Consider the following 8664-nt stretch of genomic DNA (forward strand, 5'->3'; position numbering starts at 1 on the left):
CTTGCTGACGCATTGATTTTAGACTTCAACCTCTAGAACTGTGAGAGAATAAATGTTCTAAGCCATCCAAGTTTGTGGTAATTTGTTATAATGGCCCCAGGAAACCAATACAACCTTGCAGTGTCCTATGGCTTTGGGGAGCTGACTCATTCTAATCAAAATTCACCAGACTCAAATTTCAACTTATTAATCTACAGTGGGAAATAGTTGGCAGGATAATAGGCATTCCCCGAGGGCGTACCAACTGGCACATAGACCTAAAATATAAATCAGGGAGGAGAAGGAGAAACTAATATTCATCAAGTATTTGATACTAGAGGCCTAGTGCATGGATTTATGCACTGGTGGGGTCCCTTGGCCTGGCCTGTGGAGATCAGGCTGAAACTGGTTCTCTGACACCCCCCAAGGGGTCCCATATTGCGAGAGGGCACAGGCCAGGCTGAGGGACCCCACCAGTGCACGATTGGGGCCAGGGAGGGGCCAGGGAGGGACTGCGGGAAGGCTCCAGGGCATGTCTAGCCCTTCTCACCCAGTCCTGATCAGCCAGACCCCAGCAGCAAGCTAACCTACTGGTCGGACTGCCTGCCCTCTAGTGGTCAGTGCACATCATAGTGACTGGTCGAAAGGTCAAACGAACAGTTGGACACTTAGCATATTAGACTTTTATTATATAGGATGGCATAGAGCCTTAGAAGGAGGATTTCCAGGTCTAAGAGAAAGTATATTCAAACACTGACAGATCTTGGCAAACTTCCTAAACGATTGTTCTGATACCATAATTTTATCAAGAGTCAGCCTATGTCGAAACAATACTTATTTCAGCCTGGGTATGATACACATTACACTTTCACACGCATTGTCTAATTTTTTGAAAAGGTTTCCCCCCTCCCCCCGATTATAAAAGATATATAAGTTCCTGGATGGAGACATTTTTTTTCACTTGATCTATCTAGGAAAGAACTGCATGTGTTCGAATGAAAGGCGTGGATGAGCTGCTCAGGTGATGAGTGGTTTTCCTCTGGGTCGTTCAGGTGAGTAACTCCCCAGGAAGGATGGGTGTTGGTGAACTTGCACTTCAGAATAAGCCCTGAGACAGAACTGACCCTGCTGCATCACAGAGGGGAGAATTTGAAGTTGGTACCTGGGAGGGGGACTCTGAGAAGAAGGCCCCAGAAGCCAGTGACAATGAGCCTGGGATGGGGAAAGAGAGGGAGGTAAACCCAGATGCAGTGCAAGAAGAAAGGGATTTTGGAAGCGAATGTAAATTTCCTAGAGTTCATTAAATCCCCTTCTGTTTGTGTCAGTCGTGCCTCAAATTATGTATTTAACCTCTTATTAGAGATTTTCTGAGTTGATTAGTTCTGGGCTTTCTCCCAGGAAGGCAGCTGTACAGCTTTCACGAGTTGTTTCAACACAGCGAAGAGAAGCCAGGAGAGCCAATTTCTGACGGCAAGAGTGAAGAAGGTGAGGCGAGGTTGCCACTGGTGGATGAGAAAGCGAATCAGAAGGCTTGGTCTAGGTACTGTTTCAGGTACAAATCTAAATCTGTTTTTAGTCTCACTTCAAAATCCATGTGAGCAGGTAAAGGGGAGGGAAGGAACCATTTGAATGTGAGGCCAAGTCTCAAAGTTTGGGTTGCATCTATGGAAAGGGGTCTGGGGATCCTTGCAGACAGTCCCTGGAGGGGTAAGGCATTGTGTTCCTGTGCTGAAAAGAAGACCATGGACAGCTGGAAAGTGAAACAAGAGCAACGGGAACAGCAACATGGGAAGTGTGGTAGCCACTGTGAAAGCCTGGGCAAGCTGAGAGCCGGAAGGGCTGACTACCCGGGCTGGTCGGGGACGTCTGAAAGATGAATACTGTAGTAGATCACTGTGAAGAGCAGACTGTTTCCTAGCACTATACTAACAAATGATCACAGACCAGGTGGCTTGTAACAACAGAAATGTGTTCTCTCACAGTCTGGAGGCCAGAAGACTGAAATCAAGGCATTGGCAGGGCCGCACTTTCTCCGGAGGTTCTGGAGGAAGAGTCCAGTCCTTGCTTTGTCCACCTTTTGTGGTTGCCAGCTTCCTTGGCTTGTGGCCATATCACTTGGAATCTCTCTTCCCTCTTCATGTGGCTTTCTCCTCTGTTGTCACTTATAAGGATGCTTGTCATTGGACCTAGGGCCCACCTGGATAACCCAGTGTGGTCTCACCTCAAGATCCTAAATCAGTTACATCAGCAAAGACACTCTTTTCAAATAAGGTCCCATTCTCAGGGGGGTTAGGATATGGACAGATTTGGAGGGGCACTATTCAACTCTTAACAGAGGGCACGCCCTTCAGAGGAACCCTGGGAGAGGGCACAACTTCTTAACGAAAGGCGTTTGATGATCGTGCCTCCACTATCTTTCCAGTCCCATAACTCCCCATTCCCCTGCTCAAGCTGTGCAGAACTGCTTTCATTTCCACAAAGGAAAGCTTTTCCCATGCCTCCATGCTTTTGTGTCAGCAGTTCCTTTCGATTTTAATTAACCAAGCTGGCTGTTGGAATGAGAATCGATAGGATGAAGTGGTTGTGGAAGCACGTTTTGGGAATGAGACAAACATGCTCTCTGATTCCAAATGTTCACATTTCATCAATAAAAGCTTGTTTTGGACAAACTGGCTATACCCCGGAAGTCCCTTTACATTTTGTCTGGTGTTATGTAAGTGGCAGTTAGATTTCTTTGTGTGAAATGTAAAAAGTTCCTCTCTGAAATTTGATTTCATATTTACCCACAAATAGCAGCTGCTCACAAAAGTCTTTCACTTTTGATAAATTGTAAGTTTGCCTCTGAGCACATAAATATTCTAGAGGCTTGTGTTGTTTTGTGTCTCAGGAGAAGTGGGACAGAATGAGCTAGATATTCATAAGGCTGCGGATAACTTGTTTTGGATGCTCTTAGTAGCCTGAGGAACAGCAGCTGAGAAGGAGAAATGCTTGCATTTCAATGGGAATAGTCCACATGCAGTGAATGACAAGGATGCCAGCCACAAGATCAATGTATTCATATCTCTCTTTTATTGCTTCATTGTAATTAAAGCCTAAAGTGAATTATGAAAATATACAAACAAACATCTTGCACCTTGGATTGATGCCTGGCATGCTGTGAAATTATAGTGGGATATGATTGCTTATGTATTATGCATATTATACTATAATGGAGGGACTTTAATATGTAATATGTGATAAAAATGTAAGTCTGTCAACACAAAGGCAGATGAAAAGTATATTGTTTGTTAAAGATTATAGATAAACTAGGAAAAACTCAAGGGCAGAGAGGAAAAGAGGCTGCTGTGGCCAGACACAGAACTACCTGGTGCATAGTGAAGAGGTGATTGGGAAGCAGATCAAATGGGGAGCCTAATCTACTGCTATTCACCCACAAATTATTTTTTACTTAAATACAACATGATCATTGTCCATACTCACCTCATAATCTTTCGTAGGGATTCTGAGGACTCTTGCCTTTCTGTGGTCTGGAAAACACTCTTCCCATCCCATTCCCACCAGAGCAAGGGGCACAGCTTACTAAGCCTCTGAAAGGGAGGAGGGAGTGAACAAAACATGGCTCACCAGCTGTCCCATCTCCAGCTTGGGAAAGTGTTGGAGAAGAGAGAAACTACTGGTGCCAAGGTCTAGGCATGGATTTGAAGGCAAAACCTCCAGGTAGGAGCAAGCTGATCCTCGCTCTCCCTCAGGGCTCAGACGCCCTGGCATAGCTGGGACTGACCCCTGGAGCCTGTGGAGTGGCCCAGTGCCTGGAGACTCCACCTGTGTGAAGGATGAAAATGGCCTGGCCCCGTAGACCTCTGCCTCCACCTCACATCCTGCTCCAGTCAGAACAGAGGGGCCAGACCTGCTGTACCAGGGCTCTGGCCAGAAACTTGGTGGCAGGACTGAGGTTTAAGGGAGACTCAGACAGACTTCAGTCATTCGCTATCCTTTGAATGTCTAGATTGAATGTCTCTCCCTAGAAATTACAGAGATATTATCAACACCCCAGGATTATTGTGAAGACAAATGGATGCATTCCTTCTTTCTTTCATGCATTCACTCGACCAATATTTTTGGGTACTGTGGTGGGCAAAATCCTAAGGTGACTCCCCAACAACTCATGCCCTTATACACTAGTAAATGCCTCTCTTTGAATTTGGACAGGATCTGTGAATGTGATGGGTGTGACTGCTGTGATGAGGTTGTGTGTTATGGCAAACGTTAAGAAACTTTATTCATTAGTTGATTTTGAGTTAATCAAAAGGGAAATTATTCTGTGTGAGTCTGAATCACAGGAGCACCTTGAAAGTGTCAGAAAGATTCTCTTGCTGGCCTTGAAGCAAGCCACCATGAATTCTGTAACTGCAAGGAAATGAATTCTGCCAACCGTGGCAAGTTAGAAGAGGACCTGGAGCCTCAGATGAGACCCCAGCCATGGCAATGACACCTTAATTATAACTTTCTGAGACCCGGAGCTGTGCTGTGCCAGGACTCCTGATCCATGGAAACCAAGAGATAATAAAATGTGTGTCATTTTTAGTCATTGCATTCCAAGCAATTTGTTATGCAGCATGATGCTAAGTGCTGGGGATCCAGTGGTCCACAATGCAAGCACACGCCTGCCGGCAAGGAACACAAGCAAGGATAACTAACGATTGCCTGATGAGTGAGTAAAGTAGTACTTTTGAATCAACGCCTCTTGTAGCTTCTTCATCAGTGAGAATGCTTCTTTCATTGCCGCCCTTCTGCCCTTCTGGGAAGGGAAACAGGGAATGCAGGAAGAAGGAGGAGATAACATGGGGGGGGGGGGGGGGAAGGAAAAACAAATACCAGTTGGTTCCGAAAGGATAGGCAGAGGAGGAAGAAAGCAGAAGGGCTTGTCTTCCTCCCCAAAGTTGGGGGAGAGAGAGAGGTTTTAAACAACCAGAAAGGTTTTGGGGAGATTTCAGAGTAGGAGATAGTACCCCTCTCTTCTTCGGGTAAATACTGGGAAATGTTTAAGTGTCCTTAGAAAACTGCTGGATTTAACACGATCTTGCTTAGGCAGTGATTTGTAAATGGATCTAGGCAGAGGGAGGGCCAGAAATAGAGTCCCCTTCCCTCCCCTTCCCTCCTCTCCCCGCACTGCCCAGCCCTTCCTATTTGCAAACTTATCAACTCTCAGCTCATTCAGTCCCACTTACTTCTCCAGAGACACAAAACAAAATAAACTTTTAGGATGTTTACATACTCAGAGGCAAACTTATAATTTACCCCAAATGAACAACTTTTTAAGCAGCTGCTATTCACGAGTAAACATGAAATCAAATTTCACAGAAGACCTTTTCACACTTCACACAATGAAAGAGATGGTTTTCAAACAGAAGAGAACAGGGTAACTTTAATTAGCAGGATCAAGTGTTTTCTCTTACTAGTGTTATGGTGGCTCTAATACAAGGTCAGACCACTATTTGCTAATAAAGAAAGCTCTTCCCCCTCACCCCCCTCTTCTTTTTTTTTCTTCAGCATCTGAATGTGTCTGGAGTATAATTGGTCCAATATAAGCAATACCTTAGAGTGGTGGTTTTCAACTGGTGCAAGTTTGCTCCCCACCAGACATTTGGTAGTGTTGGGAGACATTTTTGGTTGTCAGAGTTAGAGGCGGGTATTACTGACACCTAGTTGATAGAGGCCATCGATGCAGCTAAACATCCTGCAGTGTACAGGACAGCCTCCTACAGTGACAATACCAATGTCAGTGGTGCTGTTGAGAAATGCTGCCTTGGGAAAGCACAGGTGGCTAAGGGAGGGAGCATTTAGGAGGACCACCTGCCCATACAAGGGTGAGTGGAGGAGCAGAGAAGGAGGGTGCAGACAAGGACTGGCCTGAACAAAGACCCATGGGGTCCCTGGCCTGTGAAGGGTCCAAACGGTGAAGCCTAGAGTGGAGGTGGCTGAGAAACAGGTTATACCTGCAGAGATGAGCCTGGTCACCTTTAAGGCGTGCACAGACTCTAGACTTCATTCCAAGGCCCTGAGGGAGACCTTGGAAGTTTTAGGCAAGGCTGTGACAGGTGCAGGTTTGCCTTTACAGCTTAAAAAGGAATTTCAACTACTCTCATCTTTGCAATAACTCAGTAAGGAAGAAAGGACGTCTGTTATTATTTCTGTTGTAAAAATTCATCTGTGTCTCAGGACTTCCTCACTACAGAACGGGACATAAACTGCCTTCCTGCCTGTGACAGGAGGAAATGCCAAGGAAAGAGAAAGGGAGAGATGCTTTCTGGCCTTCTACATGCAGAAGTGGTGAAGCTGAGCATAAAGGGTCTCCATTGCCTATTGGTCCACTGGCCAGCAATGTGCTGTTCTTGTTCCTATTGTTTTCCCTTTGGTGAACCATTACCATACACCAGCTACTTACAACTGCACAATTCAATCAAGTTTTACTTCAGCAACTGTCACACAAGAATTGTTATGGTATTAGTTGAAATAAAAATGGACAAGCAGAAGAATTCATAAATGCATAGGTAGTATTATCACTAAAGGAATGTGATTAACTAGTGAAAGTCAATGGGGAAATGCAAAAACTTACTGAAAACAGATGCTGGCTCGTACGTCAGTGTGAAAAGATGAGCAGCATAGAGAAGACAGGCTACCTTCATCCACGGGTTAGGCTGAAACACTGGTGTTCAGACAGAAGTACAGCACACGTAGAGCAGTGCACTTAGGGTCTGGCTCCTTCATGTCACCTCATTTAGAGCATTTCCTACTCACCGCCCATAAGCCATCTGCCTTGAATTTGCAGTGTGCTGACTTCTCCCGGGAGACACAATGAACCTTCTCCATGGACGTGATTTGTAATGTTCGCCAGCCACACTGCGAGTGGAGGTGCAGTGCTTCGCCTTCTGTTTTGCAGGTGGTGAGGAGGAGGAATCTGTGAGTAAACTGCATTATTTGCTGGTCCAGGGCAAGGATTGCTTAACAACTTCTCTGATTTATCTGGGAGGTATTTGCCAATAAGTACAAATTAGGTAAAAGCCAGAATAAATTCAAGAATAATTTCCATCAGTAACTATGTTTGTTTTTAATGGTTTAACATTAGTGACTAGGCAAATGCTTCTACCTTCGCATTTCTGTTCTTAACTGTAGGTGACACATGGCAACCCTGTGCTCTAGAACCTTCCATGGCTCCCTCTATTTTCACAATTATGTTCAAATGTCTGGCATACAAAGTCTTTCACAGTCTGATCTCTGCCTGCTCCCCACCCCCCACCCCCATGTGGGTTCTCAATGTGGAACCAGTGCAGTAATCACCATCAGGGGCCCTGCCACTCTTCATTGAGGAGGCCCATTTTGTGTCTCCTTGTTTCTAACAATGCTGTTTCCTCTGAGTAGACTGCCCTGCCACTCTACCTGGAAAACTCTCTGGGTCTTTTAAGTTGCCCTTGAAATGATGCATTGTTTGTTTGTGGCTGTGGATAAAATGACTGTGCTTGGAAAACCAGACGGGGGAGTCACAGCCCATATCGTTTGTCCTGTACCTGAATGCCAGTTTCATTCTTGCATTGGTCATTTGCAGACAGATACCTGCCCAGCTCACAAGGATTCTTCACTCTGGGAATCGCCACTAATAAGAAATGAGCTATCAAGTCATGCAAAGACATGAAGGAGCCTTAATTGCATATGTCATTATACATTTGTCCAAACACATAGAATGTACAAACCCAAGAGTAAAACCTAAGGTAAACTAAAGACTTTGGGTGATTATGATGTGTCAATCAATATCAGTTCATCAATTGTGACAAATGTACCCTCTGGTCAGGGATATGAGGGAGGTTATGCATGTGTGGGGGCAGAAGGTTTATGGGAAATCTCTGTACCTTCCTCTCAATTTTGTTGTAAATCCAAAACAGTTCTAAAAAGTAGTCTCAAAAAAAAGGTAAATAGAATAATATTTACAGAAGGCTTAAATAGTGACTGCAAAATTAATATACAGGGTGGGGCAAAAGTAGGTTTACAGTTGTTCATATGGAAAATAATACAATTAAATAAATAATAATACAAGAATAAACTTTGTGTTTTGCATATTCACAACTATAAACCTACTTTTGCTCCAACTTCTATAATACGGAGCATTTAAGTTAAGTGCCAAATAATTATGGTTTATTAGAACTTTCCCTAATATGGTTCATAGAACACTCATCTTGAAAGGTACTGTGATGTAAGGGCTCTATGATTTAACTTGTTTGAGAAACCTCATATTCATTTCCCCTCTTTAAAAAAAAATGTTTTTATTGATTTTAGAGAAAGAGGAAGGGAGAGGGAGAAACATTGATCAGCTGTCTCCTGCACAGCCCCTTCTGGGGATTGAGCCTGCAACCCGGGCATATGCCCTGACAGGGAATCGAACTAGCAATCTCTCATATGGGGTGACACTCAATCAACTGAGCCACAAAAGTCAGGGCCATTTCTCCTCTTGAGTACTGTAGTCACAATGTTCCTTAGCAAATTGTAGATTCTGAGATATCCTGCAGTACAGAAACCTTTTAACTTTGTTTAACTCATTTATTACATTTATTTGATTGCAAACCCTTCTTTCAGGAAATATATATTACTAGAGGCCCAGTGCATGAAATTCGTGCACTGGGGGGGGGGGGGCGG

This window comes from Myotis brandtii, unplaced genomic scaffold (genome assembly GCF_000412655.1).
Source record: "Myotis brandtii unplaced genomic scaffold, ASM41265v1 scaffold174, whole genome shotgun sequence".
NCBI classification, from domain to species: domain Eukaryota; kingdom Metazoa; phylum Chordata; class Mammalia; order Chiroptera; family Vespertilionidae; genus Myotis; species Myotis brandtii.